This window comes from Ovis canadensis, chromosome 1 (assembly GCF_042477335.2).
Source record: "Ovis canadensis isolate MfBH-ARS-UI-01 breed Bighorn chromosome 1, ARS-UI_OviCan_v2, whole genome shotgun sequence".
NCBI lineage: Eukaryota > Metazoa > Chordata > Mammalia > Artiodactyla > Bovidae > Ovis > Ovis canadensis.
The window spans coordinates 253,905,665-253,923,867 of NC_091245.1; the positions used below are offsets into that span (position 1 = coordinate 253,905,665).

At 44.2% G+C, this 18,203-nt stretch overlaps 1 protein-coding gene and 1 long non-coding RNA gene across 5 annotated transcripts in view; one reads left to right on the forward strand and one right to left on the reverse strand.

The window, feature by feature from the left end:
- Positions 1 to 970, reverse strand: part of MRAS (muscle RAS oncogene homolog) — a 67,815-nt gene extending 66,845 nt beyond the window's left edge. Inside the window, exons 1-2 of one of the 4 annotated variants that reach the window (XM_069564569.1) lie at positions 909 to 970; positions 426 to 797 (exon numbers count right to left, since the gene is read on the reverse strand). The gene's annotated coding sequence lies outside the window, so the exon portion shown is untranslated. Of the gene's footprint in view, positions 798 to 908 lie in introns of those variants that run through there. The other 3 variants (XM_069564549.1, XM_069564530.1, XM_069564578.1) reach the window with 3 other exon arrangements.
- On the forward strand, positions 91 to 9,275 carry LOC138426015 (uncharacterized). The gene is made up of 2 exons (XR_011251486.1): positions 91 to 346; positions 7,791 to 9,275. It is a non-coding gene; the product is annotated as an uncharacterized lncRNA (long non-coding RNA).
- Positions 9,276 to 18,203: the final 8,928 nt, after the last annotated feature.

Here is an 18,203-nt window from a genome sequence, read left to right on the forward strand (position 1 = left end):
CGCGCACTCCAGCCCAGCTTGGCTCCGGCCTCAGGCCACCTCCTCCATGCCCGCGCCAACTAGAAGACAGCGCCGCGCCCTCCGGGCCCCGAGGCGGCCGGACTGACGGCTTTGGGCCCGCGGCCTCCCGGCCGCTTCGGCCGGTCCCCGCCCCGGGGCCTCCTTAAAGCGACCGCGCAGCCAGCGCGCCCCAGCCTAGCGCCTGGCGAGCCGCGCATTCCTTATATTGCAACAGCGCCTGCTAAAAATAGAGCGCCGCCTCGGTAGGCGCTGGGGGGGCCGGGCCCGGCGCTGCGACCCTGCCACCCTCGCGGGCCCCAGACTCCGAGGACGCGCGGCTCACGAGGTTTGTGCCACCTGCGCCGAGCTCCCGGGACCCAGCAGAGCACGCGTACCGGGCCTCCCCCGCGGTCCCGCGCACTTACCCGGGTCCGACCACTGGCGCCCGGGAGGTGGCTTTAAGGTGGACGCCGAGTGGGAATTCGCCCGGGCCTCTTTAAGAGCCTCTGCGCTCCAGCCTTTAAATCTCCGCTCCCGCCCGGCCAACTTCGGAGCCTACAGACGCCTCCCCTGTCCTAGGCGATCCCAGGCCGCCACCTTAACCGCATTCCCTTCGAATCCCGCGCCGTGTTTCTTCCTAGATCCAGTCCCAGCGTCGCTTCCCGAAGGCCCCCTCGGTGCCGGTTCTTGAGCCTAAAGTTCGTTCAGATGGAGGCGACGGACGGGGACAGGCGACACTCGCGATCCATTTCATTTTTTCAGTTCCGCTGACTCCTCTCCATCGGCATCATTTTCCCCTGATTTTAAGAACTGAGATATAATTCACACACCAAAAAATTCCAGCTTTTAAAGTGGGCAATAGAGTAGTTTTTAATATATTCACAAAGTTGTGCAACCATCACTATTACCTAGTTCCAGATCATTTTCATAACACTACCTCCCCTTTAAAAAAAAAAAAAAAGAAGAAGAAGAAGAAAAAAAAAAAAAACCCATTTACAGTTACTCCCCATTCCCTCCTCCTACCGGCTGCTGGAAACCGCTAATCTACTTTCTGTCTCTATGGATTTGCCTACTCAGGACATTTCATGAAAGTGGAATCATGCATGCGGTCTTTTGTGACCCAGCTTCCTTCACTTCACAGGATTTTTTCAAGGTTCATCAACGTTGCAGCATGTAGCAATGCTTCATTCCCTTTTGTAATTGAATAGATTGGGCTGTGTGGACACACTACATTTTATCTTTGACCAGCTGATTGATGGACAGTTAGATGGTTCGTACTTTGAGGCTATTATGAATAAAACTGCTATGAACATTCATGTACAAGTCTTTGTATGAACTTATGTTTTCATTTCTCTTAGGTATATACCTAGGAGTAGAATTGTGGACCATATGCTATGTTTGACATTTGGAGGAACCCCCAAACTGGTTTCCAAAGCAGCTGCTATTTTACATTCGACCAACCATGTATGAGTGTTCCACATCTTCACATCCTCACCAACAATTGTTATCATCTGTCTTTTTGATTATAGCCATCCTAGTAGTGGCGATGGTGAAGTGGTATCTCACTGTAGTTTTGATTACCAGTGTCCTTTTAATGTCCCGTTAATGTCGACCATTTTTAAAGTCTTTATTGAATTTGTTACCATATTGCTTCTGTTTTATGTTTTTATTTTATTTTTGTTCTTGAGGCATGTGAGATCTTAGCTCTCCAACCAGGGATCGAACCCACACCATCTGCATTGGAAGGTGAAGTCTTAACCACTGGACCACCAGTGAAGTCTCCTATCAGTATCGTTTTTGAGGATGTTCTTTTGGTAGACAGACCTTAATGATAACTTGGAACCAGCTTTACACATCTGATAAACCCATCTGGAACCCATCCTCTTATTATTTTCAAAGCTTCACCCACCACCCCAGGCCTTTGCTATCCTGAGTCCTTCATGCTGTACTGTGGCACAGGGTTTCAGTTGGTACCCAGCTACCCAAGCCACCATTTATTTGGAAAACTCAGCAGTGGCCACAGGACTGGAAAAGGTCAGTTTTCATTCCAGTCCCAAAGAAAGGCAATGCCAAAGAATGCTCAAACTACTGCACAATTGCACTTATCTCACACACTAGTAAAGTAATGCTCAAAATTCTCCAAGCCAGGCTTCAGCAGTATGTGAACCGTGAACTTCCAGATGTTCAAGCTGGTTTTAGAAAAGGCAGAGGAACCAGAGATCAAATTGCCAACATCCACTGGATCATGGAAAAAGCAAGAGAGTTCCAGAAAAACATATATTTCTGTCTTTGACTGTGTGGATCACAATAAACTGTGGAAAATTCTGAAAGAGATGGGAATACCAGACCACCTGACCTGCCTCTTGAGAAACCTATATGCAAGTCAGGAAGCAACAGTTAGAACTGGACATGGAACAACAGACTGGTTCCAAATAGGAAAAGGAGTACGTCAAGGCTGTATACTGTCACCCTGCTTATTTAACTTCTATGCAGAGTACATCATGAGAAACGCTGGTCTGGAAGAAGCACAAGCTGGAATCAAGATTGCTGGGAGAAATATCAATAACCTCAGATATGCAGATGACACCATCCTTATGGCAGAAAGTGAAGAGGAACTAAAAAGCTTCTTGATGAAAGTGAAAGAGGAGAGTGAAAATGTTGGCTTAAAGCTCAACATTCAGAAAACTAAGATCATGGCATCTGGTCCCATCACTTCATGGGAAATAGATGGGGAAGTGGAAACAGTGTCAGAATTTATTTTGGGGGGCTCCAGGATCACTGCAGATGGTGACTGCTTACTCCTTGGAAGAAAAGTTATGACCAACCTAGATAGCATATTGAAAAGCAGAGACATTACTTTGCCAACAAAGTTCCGTCTAGTCAAGGCTATGGTTTTTCCAGTAGTCATGTATGGATGTGAGAGTTGGACTATAAAGAAAGCTGAGTGCTAAAGAATTGATGCTTTTGAACTGTGGTGTTGGAGAAGACTCTTGAGAGTCCCTTGGACTGCAAGGAGATCCAACCAGTCCATTCTGAAGGAGATCAGCCCTAGGGTTTCTTTGGAGGGAACGATGCTGAAGCTGAAACTCCAGCACTTTGGCCACCTCATGCGAAGAGCTGACTCATTGGAAAAGACTCTGATGCTGGGAGGGTTTGGGGGCTGGAGGAGAAGGGGACGACAGAGGATGAGATGGCTGGATGACATCACTGACTCAATGGACGTGAGTCTGAGTGAACTCTGGGAGTTGGTGATGGACAGGGAGGCATGGCGTGCTGCGATTCATGGGATTGCAAAGAGTCGGACATGACTGAGTGACTGAACTGAACTGAACTGATTGTGTCCCTTGCACCCACCCCCACCTGCTGTCCTGAAGGCCCTGTGGATCCCCCGAGTCCCCATGGTAGTGGGGGAGGGTTTGAATGCCATCAAGACTATTGCGTCTTGGGAGGGAATGAAAGACCCAGTTGAGGAGGGGGCTTGAGGGACAGCTGTTCATCTTGACAGTCTAGTCTTGCCCTGGGACCTGCGTCTTCCCCTGCCCCTTCCATTTACCACAGGCCTTGGAGACCTGGGTTCGATCCCTGGGTTGGGAAGATCCCCTGGAGAAGGAAATGGCAACCCACTCCAGTATTCTTGCCTGGAGAATCCCATGGACGGAGAAGCCTGGTCGGCTACAGTCCATGGGGTCGAAAAGTGTTGGACAAAACTGAGCGACTTCACTTCACTTCACTTCACTTTTGGGGGAGAAGGCAGGGGTCTGTGTGTCCTGGTTTGCAAAGGAGTCAAAGGTTTGTCTTTTTAAAAAATTTTTATATTTAAATATTTATTTTATTTATATTTTTTTATATGGTTGCATGAGGTCTTAGTCACAGCATGTGGGATCTTTGATCTTTGTTGAGGCAGGTGAACTCTTAGTTGCAGCATGTGGGATCTAGTTCCCTGACCAGGAATCAAAACCGGGTCCCCTGCGATGGGAATGTGGAGTCTTAGCCACTGGACCACCAGGAAAGTCCCTCAAAGGTTTGTCTTTATACCACTTTCATACACAAATCTTTAATAACCTGTTTCCCTTTAAAATGGAACCTAACCAGTTAGTACTAACACACAAGTACCTGGATTTCTCTAAGGGTGAGATTAGACACTACAGGTTGGCACTGGAGTCCCACTACAGGGCACTTGTCCCACTTGGGCTGCCTCCTCTGCTTTTTGAGCCTGGAAATAAAGCAAACAGCTGCTAGCAAATAGGAACTTTAAAGAACAAGGTCACTGAGCAGAAAAGTGAGGCCTGGGGTTGATGGTTCATTCATTCAGTAAATACTGTCAGTATACCTACTATGTGGGTTTCCCTGGTGGCTCAGACAGGTCTCCTGCAATGTGGGAGACCTGGGTTTGATCCCTGGCTTGGGAAGATCCCCTGGAGGAGGGCATGGCAATCCACTTCAATATTCTTGCCTAGAGAATCCCTATGGACAGAGAGCCCTACAGGCTACAGTCCATGGGGTCACAAAGAGTCAGACACAACTGAGCGACTAATCACTGCATAGCATAGCACCTACTATGTGCCGGTGCAATGCATAATCCTACCTCCAAGTGCCAGCAGAGCTGGAAATGGTGTGGAGTTGAGAGGTATGGGGGCTGATGGAGCCCAGAGGAGGAGTAAGCACCATGGGCAGATTTTCTGAGAGGTGATGATGAAACCCGGGCTTGATGGACAAAGACCAATCAGCTAGGCTGAGAAGGGAGGGAGAAAATCTTATAGACTGAGGTATGGCTGAGTTGAAGTCTTTGCCTCAACTCCAGCAGAACCCTATGGCCAATCAAGTATGGTTGGGGCATGATAGAAGGCTAGGCTCATGGCCAAGAACCCAGGCAGGGTTAAAGCCCACGTTTCAGGCACTGAGGTCTAAGGCCAGCCATGGGGCCAGGAGATAGTTCCTGAAATAGGACAGAGATCAGAGCTGTGACCCAGAGTAGAACTTCCCTGCTCAGCGACAAGAGCAAACATGCCTGATGGGCCGCAGTGCATCCCGTGTTTGCCTCTGCCTGAGCCTTGCTGAGCGCCAGGCCTCACAGCAGACCCACACTGGTGTCTTGGGGTTCAGGAAGCAAACCTGGAGGAGGAGGGCTTCAGATTTCAGGACCTGGAGCCAGCCAAGTAAGTCACTGTGGCACAACCTTCCTCCAGAACTCTGCCCACAGCAGCCCCTGGGGGTTCCGGCAGCACTGGGCTCTGGAGCACACAGCGTGCCTCACACGGGCACAGAGATGACTTGCATGCCTCCCAGGGCCCGGGGCAGAAGGTCTTACCTGCCCTGCTTTAGACATAAGAAGACCACAAGCCCAATCCCTCCCAGTCAGTGGACTGAGCATCAGGGCCTTCTGCCCACAGAGCCTCCACTCTTTCTCTGGTGTCTGGTGGCCTTGGTGGCAGGTCAGTTGGTCAGGTGTGTGTGTGTGTGTGTATGTGTGTGCGTGTGTTTGGAAAGCAGGGCAGAGGTGAAGAAAACACTAGCACTCATCCCAGCCCTAGTCCCCTCAGGCCTATGGCCCAAATTAATCTCTTGCTGATCCTGGAGCGCCAATCATGGCTTAGTAGAAGAGCTTCACTGCACCCCCAAGCCTGTTCTTCCCCTTAGCTGACCTTTCTTCTCTGCCAAGTACAAGGCCTTTCTTCCCCTGGGCCGCCCGTGATCTGGCGCCAAGAGCTGCACAGAGTCTTCTCTCAGGGTTGCCATGGTCTTTCCCTAGCCAGGTTCAGCCATCTCTCATCTTTAGCTCTCTCTGCTACCTGCTCTACACCTGCCACACCTGCCTCAGCCCCATTTGGGGAGGCCTCCCAAGATTTTCTTCTTTGATGCCCATGCTTACTGATGCTTGCTGTCCATCCTTTGCATGGACTCCGTCTTGCTTTCTGGGGCCAGAAGAGCAGCTTGCGATCAGTCAACTTCCCACTCAAGGCCAAACTTCTCCCCAAAGTTGTCCACACTCAACTGACATTTGTTTCTGATCATTTATTTTTCTTCCCTTGGTGCTTCCTCTACTTAAAGTCCAGCGATTTTGAAACATTTTGGCCTGCAACCCATAGAAACAAAGAGGTTTGACACTGCAACCCAGAACAGACACAAACACATGAAACAAAAATTTTGTGAAACAGTACTTACTATTACTATGTGCCAGGCACTCTGATCTATTCCATTCTGTTTGGTGAGAAAATGCTAGTGAGAGCTACTGAATTGATTTATGCTCCACAAATGGGTTGTGACCTACGGTTTGAAAATCACTGAACCACGTTTAGACTCCTGGAGCCTCAGAGTAGTAACATGATAAAAGTTAGTCAAAAAAGAAAATTCTACACCAAGATTTTGAAACACATGCTGGGGACAATAATCTGAGAAAGTTTCTGAGTTTCTGCTTTGGAAGCACAGGGTCCCAACCACTGGATCACCAGGGAAGTCCAACACACAAATTGTAGAATGGCACAGGGCAGAAAGAGAGCTAGCTAGCTCTCCGGCCTCTACTTGTAAGAGTGATAACCCCATGCAGGAAGGCATCACCCTCAGGTGATTTCCTCTTCTAGGCGGGATGTGTAGGTTGTGGCAGGCCAGTTCTCCAGCAACAAAATGAGATGAGGCTCTCCAGCAGTGCCCTCTCCCCTCTCCAAGGACATTTGCTAACTGGGGATACCAGCTGATGATCACTCTTTGCCCAGAAGGAAGACTTCTAATGGAATAAAGAGAAAGTTTTTAGGGGCTACATGGTATTAGAATGACAAACTGGAAACAGGGGGCCTTAAAAACATGACCAATTTTCTCCACATGACATTGGCTGAGTTCTGGGCCTGAGAATGCATTTAAAAGACTGAAATCTTCCAAAGTACCGCAGTGCTTAGAAAATAAAACTTTCCCAAGAAGGAACGGCCCGCCTCAAAACCAAGCCCAGTGCCTGCCTCCTCCTGAGATTTGCCAGATTTTGAAACTCCATAGGGACAGCGTCCAGACAGCTGGGTTGGGATTTTTTTTTTTTTCCTTAAGAGAATGTCTTTTTTGAAAAATGTATTTATTTATTTGTTTGGCTGCGTCAGGTCTTAGCTGTGGCACGAGGGATCTTTTGCCTGGGTGCACAGGCTCTGTGGTTGTGACACAGGCTTAGTTGCCCCAAAGCATGTGGGATCCCAGTTACCCAACCAGGAATCAAACCCACACCTCCCGCACTGCAAGACAGATGCTTAACCACAGGACCACCTGAGAAGTCCCAGGGTTGGGGACTTCTGAAGGGCAGAGCTGACTCTTTACAGCTTTCCATCTTAGGAGACAGATCTTCAAGGCCCTCAATCAAAAACCACACATGAGAAGTAGGGGTAAACCAGAGATAGGGTGAGTCTTGCAAAACCTAAAACCCAGTCGCAACCTAGCTCGATCCTTCCATGGATTGAGATGATCATGCCTAAACCTCACCTGCTTAAGAGAGGAAAGAGGGTACACTCTGTGGGGCCAATGACCTAATCTGGGGTCTCTCTACCTCTTACATACAATAAGAGTCTGTGTATAGGAAAACTGGGGGCTTCCCCAGTGGCTCAATTGGGAAAAAAAAAAGAATCTGCCTGCAATGCTGGAGACCCAGGTTCGATCCCTGGTAGGGAAGATCCCCTGGAGAAGGAAATGGCAACCCACTCCAGTATTCTTGCCCAGAAAATTCCATGGACAGAGGAGCTGGGCAGGCTACAATCTGTGGGATTGCAAAGAGCTGGACATGACTGAGTGATTAACTTTCACTTTTTTTTTTTCCATAGGAAAACATAACTAGTCCTGTGAAGAGGCATGAATATATAATTGATAAACAACAGAAAAAAAGATAGACAAAAGACACACAAATCATTCAGATATTGGAGTCAGTAGCCAGAACTTTATAATAATGAATGGAAGAACTGGAACTCTCATGCATTGCTGATGGAAGTGTAAAATCCATGTATCTGCCCAGAGCACACTAAGGATACAGAAACTACACAGTACTTTGGACAGGAAATTTTACTGTGAAGAATTATTCAGGGGCTTCCTTGGTGGCTCAGCAGTGATGAATCTGGCTGCCAATGCAGGAGACACAGGTTTGATCCCTGGTGGGGGAAGATCCCACATGCTGCAGTGCAGCTAAGCCCCTGCACCACAACTTTTGAGCCTGTGCCCTAGAGCCCAGGAGCTGCAGCTACTGAGGGTACGTGCTATATCTACTGATGCCTGTGTGCCTGAGCCTGTGTTCCGCAATAAGATAAGCCACTGCAATGAGAAGGCCATGAAGTGCAACTAGAGAGAGAGTAGCTCCCACTCTCCACATCTAGAGAAAAGCCTTCACAGCAACGAAGACCCAGCCCCCAAAATAAATAATACATTTTAATGTAAAAAATTATTAAGCATTGGAGGAGACTGTCTACTAAGGAGAAAAGATAACCCTAAAGAATATAGTTATAGCAGATGTCAGGAGTAGACTCTAGGGCCGAGGCAGAGAACCCAAAGGGGAAACAAATCTGTATGAGTCCCAGTCCTCACCTTCTACCACAGGGCTGAGAATCTCCACTGTTGGAGACTATGTAGCCATGGCCCATGGGATGACTAAGAACGGCCCATCTCAAACACAAGGCAGGCCCTTTGCTGAAGGTCCATGCAAATGGAATTTACTGGAAAGCATTTTCCTCTTGGTGCTGAGGGAAGTCATCCATGGAAGGGAGTCACACTGTGGAAACTGCTGGAAAATTTCCCACAGGAATAATACATTGGAAGGTCAACCTCTGGGGGCTTGAAGGAAGCTGCACATGGAGATATGCTTTGTGTTTCTGACTGCCACACGCTGCAGGAACCTGTCAAGGAAGACATCAGAACCAGAAGAGAAGCCTCTTTCCCCTATGGTGGCTACCATTGGTCCCTACTGACAAACCTTGACACTGTACTGGATGGCAAAGGAGAAATGCTGGCAGGACCCAGCTCTGTCAGAACAGGGCAGGTAACTGAGAATGGACCTGGAGGTAATAAATTGATAACTGACAAAACTGGCTTTGCAAAACTATTTAGTAGACTCTACTAAAACTAAACATACAGCTACCTTTGGACTCAAATTTTTTATTAATACTCCTACGTATATATCTAAAGACAAATTAGTATATTCACCAAAAGACACATTTAAGAATATTTATAGCAGTTTTAGTCATAATAGCCCCCAAACTGGAGACAATCCGAATGTTTATTAACTACAGGATGAATAAATAAATCATAGTTTATTCATATAATGGAATATTCTACTGCAGTAACTAAGAATAATACACAAACAGAAATGAACCTCACAGACATTATATTAAGTGAAAGAAGTCAGATGCAAAAGATAAAATATACTAAGTCCAGTAAAAAGTAAAACTAATTGATGGTGATTGGAATCAGAATAGTGGTTTTCTCTTGGGGGAGAGGAATGAGAACTGCATGGGTGGGAAAGAAATGCTGGAAATGTTATGTATCTCGATCTGGGTGGTGGTTGCAAGGATATACACTAACGTGAAAGTTCAACAAGCTGAGCATGAATGATTAGTACACTTTTCACCAACTCTGGGAGACAGTGAAGGTTAGAGGGGCCTTGTGTGCTTCAGTCCACGAGGGATCTGAAGAGTCAGGCGCAACTTAGTGACTAAACAATAAGAACACTTTTCACATTTCACTGTATGTGTGTTACACAGTCATCCCCCAGTATACACAGGGGATTGGTTCTAGGACTTGATATAGATAACCAAATCCATGGATAATCCAAGCTCCATCGTTGGCCCTCCAATATCTGTTGGTTTCACATCCGTGGATTTAACGAACTTCTGGGTATGTGTTAAGTATGAAATTCACAGTAGGTTGAACCCACAGCAACCAAGGGCCAACTGTATATTTATTGAAAATAATTCATGTATAAGTAGACCAGTATTGTTCAAATCCATGCTTTTCAAGCGTAAACTATACTTTAAAAACTCATAATATCTCCACTTAGATTAATATATTGAGTAATGTAGAGGAAAAGGTATTAATAAAATAGATGGATAAAAATGCCACCAGATAAGTGGAATCTACCAAAAAAAAAAAAATCCAAAGCAATAAAAATCAAATGAGCTCTCTAGAGCTTAAAAAGTATGAGAACTGAAACCAAGAAGTCATTGGATAAGTTTAATAGCAGATTGAACACTGTTGAGCACAAAATGAATGAACTTGAAGACAAGTCAAAAGAATACATTGAAGCTAAAGCACAGGGGGGGGAATGGAGAGAAAAAGAGAAACTAGCATGAGAAAGATATGTGGGGCATATTCACATGTCTAACATTCCTATCACCCGAGTTTCCAGAATGAGAAGACAGAGAAAATGGAACAGAAGCAATATGGGTTTCCCCCACTATCCGAAAGTAGAGCAAATCTTTCATAAGCTGAAATGGTATAAAATGAAATATCAGTTACTTTGGTGCTAATGGATGCACAAAATAAACTGAGATAAAGCAGAGATGCTCATAGACACTGTTCAAAGCTATGGTGCCTTGACGCTGAGATGTTGGGTGTAGTTCCTGGGAAAGGAGCTTGGCATTGCCATTTTTGCTGCCTGTGTAACAGCTCCCTGAAAACAAATGCTGAACGTTATTTTCAATTTTTTGCCTTTTTCCTTAAAAGTGAAAACCCTCTATGGATTTCTTTCTGTTAGTAAAAACATATACTTCTGTAGTCTTTCATACAAGCAAAGTGGCTTAAAGTGAACTTTCAAAAAGTGGGAATGCCTGTATTCAGAAAGACATTGGGAGAGAATTTTCCAAAACCAGTGAAAGACATAAATCCGTAGATTCAAGGAGTTTGATGAATTCCCAAAAGGAATTCATGTAGTTAAGTCCAAAGAAAACTACAGGCAGGCTCATCATAGTTATTGCTGACAGAAGAGTAAAAAATAAAATTTTAAGCATCAGACATTGAAAAAACCCTTTGATGAACATTTCCTGGCAGCTGATTAGAAGCTGAGCTTGAGTGAAAGCCATTCCCTGCCATGTGAACAACGGGCCAGCTTCTCAATAGGAGTCAACCCCGATGTCATTCTGCAATTCAGAGCCTGGGACCAGCATCCTGAGCACCACTCCTAAATAATTCCCAGCCCCAGCTTGCAAAATGGTAGGTAAATGATCATAATTTGTAGCCGCATGTTCTCATGTCTTAGGATTTGAAGTATCCTTAGGATTTGAAGTACACCAAGTCAGAAAAGGGGAAATTGCCCTGATTTTGAAATGGAAAATACAAGATTGGCTTATTTCAATTTAGCCCAATTTTCTGAAATCCAGTAGCATCACCCCCTGTCAACAAAGAAGAATTTTAGATCTCTGATGGTTAAGATTTTGAAACACTTTTACATTAAAATAAATATGGATATGATAGCATCCTCAAATACACAAATCTTTGAGATAAATATTTTCAAAGTTTAGAGAATTCAGAGGCCATTTAGAATTAAGACTTTAGATGTTCACACAATTTTTATCATTATTTTTTGGCCCTGAGGCATGTGGGATCTTAGCTCCCTAACCAGGGATTAAACCCAAGCCCCCTGCTTTGGAAGCGCAGAGTCCCAACTACTGGGAAGTCCAACACACATATTTTAGAATGGCACACAGCAGAAAGAGAGCTAGCTAGCTCTCTGGCCTCTACTTATAAGGGGAGCAATCCCATTCAGGAAGGCATCACCCTCGTAACCCAATTATCTCCTAAAGCTTCACCTTCAAATACCACCCCATTAGGATTAGGATTCCAACATATGCGTTTTGTCAGTCGGTCAGTCGGTCAGTTCAGTCACTCAGTCGTGTCCGACTTTTTGCAACCCCATGAATAGAAGCACGCCAGGCCTCCCTGTCCATCACCAACTCCCGGAGTCCACCCAAACCCACGTCCACTGAGTCGGTGATGCCATCCAACCATCTCATTTTCTGTCATTTCCTTCTCCTCCTGCCCTCAATCTTCCCCAGCATCAGGGTCTTTTCCAATGAGTCAGCTCTTCGTATCATGTGGCCAAAGTATTAGAGTTTCAGCTTCAACATCAGTCCTTCCAATGAACACCCAGGACTGATCTCCCTTAGGATGGACTGGTTGGATCTCCTTGCAGTCCAAGGGACTCTCAAGAGTCTTCTCCAACACCCCAGTTCAAAAGCATCAATTCCTTGGCACTCAGCTTTCTTTATAGTCCATCTCTCACATCCATACATGACCACAGGAAAAACCCTAGCCTTGACTAGACGGACCTTTGTTGGCAAAGCAACGTCTCTGCTTTTTAATATGCTGTCTAGGTTGGTCATAACTTTTCTTCCAAGGAGTAAGCGTCTTTTAATTTCATGGCTGCAGTCGCCGTCTGCAGTGATTTTGGAGCCCGGAAAAATAGTCAGCCACTGTTCCCATTGTTTCCCCATCTATTTGCCATGAAGTGATGGGACCAGATGCCATGATCTTAGTTTTCTAAATGTTGAGCTTTAAGCCAACTTTTTCACTCTCCTCTTTCACCTTCATCAAGAGACTCTTTAGTTCTTCTTCACTTTCTGCCGTAAGGGTGGTGTCATCTGCATATCTGAGGTTATTGATATTTCTCCTGGCAATCTCAATTCTAGCTTGTGCTTCCTCCAACCCAGTGTTTCTCATGATGTACTCTGCATAGAAGTTAAATAAGCAGGGTGACAATATATTTGGAACTAGTCTGTTGTTCCATGTCCAGTTCTAACTGTTGCTTCCTGACCTGCATATAGGTTTCTCAAGAGGCAGGTCAGGTGGTCTGGTATTCCCATCTCTTTCAGAATTTTCCACAGTTCATTTTGATCCACACAGTCAAAGGCTTTGGCATAGTCAATAAAGCAGAAATAGATGTTTTTTCTGGAACTCTCTTGCTTTTTCGATAATCCAGTGGATGTTGGCAATTTGATCTCTGGTTCCTCTGTCTTTTCTAAAACCAGCTTAAACATCTGGAAGTTCACGGTTCACATATTGCTGAAGCCTGGCTTGGAGAATTTTAAGCATCACTACTAGCATGTGAGATGAGTGCAATTGTGCAGTAGTTTGAGCATTCTTTGGCATTGCCTTTCTTTGGAATTGGAATGAAAACTGACCTTTTCCAGTCCTGTGGCCACTGCTGAGTTTTCCAAATTTGCTGGCATATTGAGTGCAGCACTTTCATAGCATCATCTTTCAGGATTTGAAGTAGCTCAACTGGAATTCCATCACCTCTACTAACTTTGTTTGTAGTGATGCTTCCTAAGGCCCACGTGACTTCACATTCCAGGATGTCTGGCTCTAGGTGAGTGATCACACCATCGTGATTATACGGGTTGTAAAGATCTTTTTTGTACAGTTCTTCTGTGTATTCTTGCCACCTCTTCTTTATATCTTCTGCTTCTGTTAGATCCCTACCATTTCTGTCCTTTATTGAGCCCATCTTTGCATGAAATGTTCTTTTGGTATCTCTAATTTTCTTGAATAGATCTCTAGTCTTTCCCATTCTATTGTTTTCCTCTATGTCTTTGCGGTGATTGCTGAGGAAGGCTTTTTTTTTTAATCTCTCCTTGCTATTCTTTGGAACTCTGCATTCAGATGGGTATATCTTTCATTTTTTCCTTTGCTTTTTGCTTCCCTTCTTTGAAAGGACACAAAAATTCAGTCCGTAATACTATACAAATATAACAATCAAGTCAGAGATGTACTGGTGTTGTTCTTGTTATTGAGTCAGTAAGTCATGTCTGACTCTTTGTGACCCCATGGTCTACAGCACACCAAGCTTCCCTGTCCTTCACTATCTCCTGGAGTTTGCTCAGATGCATATCTGTTGAGTTGGTGATTGTATCTAACCATCTCATTCTCTGCAGCTCCCTTCACCTTTTGCCCTTCAATCTTTCCCAGCATCAGGGTCTTTCCCAATGAGTTGGCTTTTTGCATCAGGTAGCCAAAATATTGGAGCTTTAGCTCCAGCACCAGTCCTTCAGTGAATATTCAGAGTTGATTTCCTTTAACATTGATTGGTTTGATCTCCTTGCAGTCCAAAGGACTCTCAAAGAGGCTTCTCTAACACCACAGTTCAAAAGCATCAATTCTTCGGTGCTCAGCTTTCTTTATGGTCCAACTTTCACATCCATACATGACTACTGGAAAAACCATAGCTTTGAGTATATGGCCATTTGTTGGCAAAGTGATGTTTCTGCTTTTTAATATGCTGTCTAGTTTGGCCATAGCTTTTCTTCCAAGGAGCAAGCATCTTTTAATTTCATGGCTGCAGTCACCATCTGCAGTGATTTTGGAGCCCTAGAAAATAAAATCTGTCGTTACTTCCACTTTTTCTCCTTCTATTTGCCATGAAGGGATGGGACTGGATGAATGTTGAGTTTTAAGCCAGCTTTTTCATTCTCCTCTTTCACCCTTATCAAGGGACTCTTTAGTTCCTCTTCATTTTTTGCCATTAGAGTGGTGACATCTGCATATCTGAGGCTATTGATATCTGTCCCAGCAACCTTGATCCCAGCTTGTGATTCATCCAGCCTGTCATTTCACATGATGTACTCTACATATAAGTTAAATAAGCGGGGTTACAATATACAGTCTTGACATACTCCTTTCCCAATTTTGAACCAGTCTGCTGTTCCATGTCTGGTTCTAACTGTTGCTTTTTGACCTGCATACAGGTTTCTCGGGAGACAGGTAAGGTGGTCTGGTATTCCCATTCCTTTGAGAATTTTTCACAATTTGCTGTGATCCACACAGTCAAAGGCTTTAGCATGGTCAGTGAAGCAGAAGTAAATGTTTTTCTGGAATTCCTTTGTTTTGTCTATGATCCTATTAACATCAGGATACACAAATATAGTGGAATAGACTAGAGAGCCTGAAACTCACACTTAACCACCAATTGATATTTGACAAAGGTGCCAAATGGAGTAAAGAAAAGTTTTTCAACAAATGGTGCTCACATAATCAGAGGTCTGTATGGGAAAAAGGACATGACCTGTACCTCACATCCCCCACAAAAATGAACTTCACACAGTAGCACAACCATACTGTGGAATGGAGCAATTTAAAAGGAACAAAATATTGATACATGCAACAGCTGTAGGAAATTATGCTGAGTGACAAAAGGCCAATCTCAAAAGCTACATACCATGTGATATGACTTAGATATCATAAAAATTTTTATTTTTTATTAGGATATAGTTGATGAACAATATTGTGTTAGTTTCAGGTGTACAGCGAAGTGATTCAGTTATGCATGTAATCCATTCTTTTTCAGATTCTTTTCCCATTTAGATTATTACAGAGTACTGAGCAGGGTTCCCAGTGCTATACTAGATAATTTTTAAATGACAAAATTTTAGAAAAGGAAGGCAGAATACTGGTTGCCAAAGGTTAGGGACTATGCGGAGAGATCCAGAAGGGAGGTGGGTGAGGTTATAAAGGGTAACACAAAGGATTCTTGCATTCAGAATCTTGACTATGGCAGTGGGTGTGCGTGCATGCTAAGTTGCTTCAGTTGTGTCTGAATTTTTGCTGCCCCATGGACTGCAACCTGCCAGACTTCTCTGTCCCTGGGAGAATACTGTCCAGGCAGGAATTCTGGCGTGGGTTGCTGTGCCCTCCTTCAGGGGATCTTCCTGACCCAGGGATTGAACTTACATCTCTTAGTCTATCTGCATTGGCAGGCGGGTTTTTTGTTTGTTTGTTTGTTTTACCGTTAGTGCCACCTGAAAAGTCCCCATGGTGGTGGCTACATGAACCTAAACATGAAAACATTTTATAGAACCTAATACACACATAAATGAGTACAACTAAAACTAGGAAAACCTGAGTGAGATGCGTGGATTGTATTGATGTCAATATCCTGGTTGTGATATTATAATTATACAAAATATTACCATTGGGGTAAACTTGTCACAATATACAAAGATTTTCTCAGGGTGGTTTTTACAACTGTATGAATTTGCAGTTATCTCAACAAAAATTTCAGTGAAAAAGTGAGTTTGAGATGGCTCATAAGCCTACATATAAATTTTAAATAACTCCTTTTATTATAATTAAAAAATAACTTCATGGGACTAGGCAGATTCCTTAGGAAAAGATTTCTTAGGGCAAAGAAAACAATAAACAATTTAAAAAAATCTCCTCAAAAATTTAAAATTTATGGTCATTAAATCCAACCTGGTAAAACATCAATCTGGTGGCTAGGGTCAGAGTGTGGAGAATTCTACCTCCAATACTTCATCACTTAGGTTACAAAGTCACCAGGCTGATTGAGGAAAATTAATCAGAGAGCTCCATCTAGGGGCAGGGGAGGGAGCAGCCACTGTGATCCTTGACTGGGAAACTGCCTTTAGAAGGTGATACTTGAACAATACCAATAATGGCTTTGCTGTCAAGAAATTTTAAAGGACATTGTCTCTCTTCACAACATCCCCGAATGGGAGGTGTTATACTCCTTCTTTTAAAGACAAGGAAACCAAGGCTGAGGAAGTTGAAGTGACTTACCCAAGCTCATATGGGCAGTAAGTGGCAGGTTCAGGGCCCAACCCAAGCCTATGAGACTCGAAAGATCCCAGTTCTAAGACGTCTGGCTGCCTTCCTCAGAGCAACTTACAGTAAGGAGATGCTGGTACTCATGGAGAAAGAAAACAATATCTGGGAGCAGAGATATTTGTCAGCCTAGACAAAAAATGTACATTCTTGTCTAACATGGAAAACTGGAAGTTGTCTGGGGAAAAAAATTTGCTATGGTTTGTGATTTGCTCTTAAGGCAAGTAGGTTCATTCTTCTTTTACACAGTCACATCACAGTTCTGAAATGTTTTAATAGAGAAAATGCTCCTGGTGCTCAATTGGGATCACAGAAAGGGTTTCCTTTGAGGAAACCACCACCTTGTGGCAATGAGCATAACTTGCAGGACCAGGAAAGGTTTCTGTTTGTTTCCTGTCTTCCACACTCCAAAACGCAGTGGCAAACCTTAAAGTTGGAAATTTTTGCATTAAACAAAACAAACAAGCCAGAAAAGTACCTTCCTTAGGAGAGGCTTAAATAAAAGAGATATCAATGAAAAAGATAGCTTTTGAGCAAAGAAATCAAATCACTGACCCATGTTATAAAATACGACAAAGATGGAAATTTCTTTAAAACAAGATACTAAAAGTTGGGGTGATCCATTTGGAGAAAAAAAATGAAGAGGTTCCATATTGTCTGAACTGTACACTTTAGAAAGTAAAAAGGGGCTGCTATTAGTAATTACAGAGGACAGCAGGTATAAGGTCAGGGTGTGAAGACACATGGCTCCCCTAAATTGTTTGTGTGGTTTAGCCTGGCAAAGTTGTGACTACATTTTATAGAGGCTGTGTGGTAAGAAATCGAACCCTTTTAAAGTGAATAAAAAGTCTTTATCTCTCAGTGTGCTGGCAGGAGGAGTTTCATAACTGATCTGAATTTTATTTTTGGAACTAAGACCTAAGGGAGATTTCAAACTATTAAAGAGCTTGAGTAACCACCACCATGTAGCCAAAAATAAGAAAAACACACAAGCCATCACTTGCACCTAGTAAACCCAGTTTGTAATGTTGTGCTTAACAGATACCATTGTACAGATATAACACAGACTATACACTCATCTATCGAAGGATATCTTGGTTGCTTTTAGTTTTTGGTGATTATGAATCAGCTGCTATAAACATTTATGTGCAGGTTTTTGTGTCCACCTGTTTTCAAATCAGTTGAGTAAGTATGTGTATGTGCTAAGTCGCTTCAGTTGTGTCCAGCTCTGGGGCTTTATGGATTGCAGCCCACCAGTCTCCTTTGCCTATGGGATTCAGGCAAGAATACAGGAGTGGGTTGCATGCCCTCCTCCAGGGGATCTTCCTGACCCAGGGATCTAACCCGTGTCTCTTCTGTCTCCTGCACTGGCAGGCAGGTTCTTTACCACTAGCGCCACCTGGGAAGCCCTGAGTAAGTATAAAGGAGTTGGTTGCTCAGTTGTGTCCGACTCTGGGACCCCACGGACTGTAGCCCGCCAGGCTGCTCTGTCTATGGAATCCTCCAAGCAAGAATACTGGAGTGGGCTACCATTTCCCTCTCCAGGGGATCTTCCTGACCCACAGATCAAACCAGGGTCTCCTGCATTAGAGGCAGATTCTTAACGGTCTGAGCCACCAGGGAAGCCAGTTTTAAAG